Here is a 1225-nt window from a genome sequence, read left to right on the forward strand (position 1 = left end):
AAAGAGACCTGCAGCCTGTCTTTCCTCCACTTTCGTTCCGCCCTCCTACATTGCTGCCTAACGGCCTTGGTGACGTCATTCAGCCAAGGTTCTGCTTTGATTTTTGATTTTTTGGTTTTAACAGGTGTGACATGATCCATAGCCTTTAAGCAGACAAAGTTGAACTGGGATGTCAGCTCCTCAGTGGTGGTGAGAAACACTGGGGCCTGAATTATCATTTCAGAGTTATAAACATCTGTAAAATGTGCGGCAGTGAAGTGGTTAATGGTCCGAGTTCTACATGCAGGAATGCACGGCTTAGGAGTTAGATGGGGGAGGGTGAACTCAAACCGGACTGGCATGTGGTCTGAGAAAACATTATCACCAATAACAAGATTATTAAGTCATATCATGAGTTAAAACAAGGTCCAGTGTATGACCATGTTCTTGGGTGGGGCCGTTTACATGCTGAGTTAAATTAAATGAGTCCAATAGATCTAAAAAGTCCTTAACCAAGGGCTTCTCAGGACAGCACACGTGCAAATTAAAGTTCCCAATAATGAAAACATGCTCATATTTTGGTGTGATTTCAGCCAAGAAGTCAGAAAACTAATTTATGAAATCCTTAGATCGAGGTGGGCGGTAGACGAGTGCAAATAACATTGCAGGTGAATGTCCGAGTTCAAAGACGCTCAGCTCAAAGCTGGCGCGGGAAACTGGGATGGGCAGTTGTTTACAGTCAAAAGTGGATTTGAATATTGTTAATAATCCACCACCATGCCGGCCTGATGGCCGCGGGGCGTTAAAATACAAACAGTTCGGTAACAGTAATTCCGTCAAGGCGCTGGACTCACACGGAGACTTCCAAGTCTCTGTGATGCACAGAAAGTCCAAATCGTGCTCTTGAAAGTAGTCCCTGAGGATAAAAGTTTTGTTGGTAACAGATCTTGCGTTGACCAAACACATCCGGATACTGTCGAAAGTGGAGCTAGCAGCGGTGGAGCTAGCTAATGGCCGCAGGTTTTCAATAATAGCCCCTCCAGGTCGGTCCGAGCTGCACACCGGCTGACAACTCACGTTGTTACCTGGTCCGGGCACACAGGAGAGGAAGATGCAGCGCGCAGAGTTTTCAGCTTCACCAGCTGACCAGCACGTTTTCCCCGGCGTCTGAAGCGATATCTCCAGGCAGGGAGGTGAGGAGCGCAGCGAAGGTAAGCTGGCACGTCCGCCAGCAGGGGGGGGGGGG

This window comes from Nematolebias whitei, chromosome 5, assembly GCF_014905685.2.
Source record: "Nematolebias whitei isolate Nwh7 chromosome 5, NemWhi1, whole genome shotgun sequence".
NCBI classification, from domain to species: Eukaryota; Metazoa; Chordata; class Actinopteri; order Cyprinodontiformes; family Rivulidae; genus Nematolebias; species Nematolebias whitei.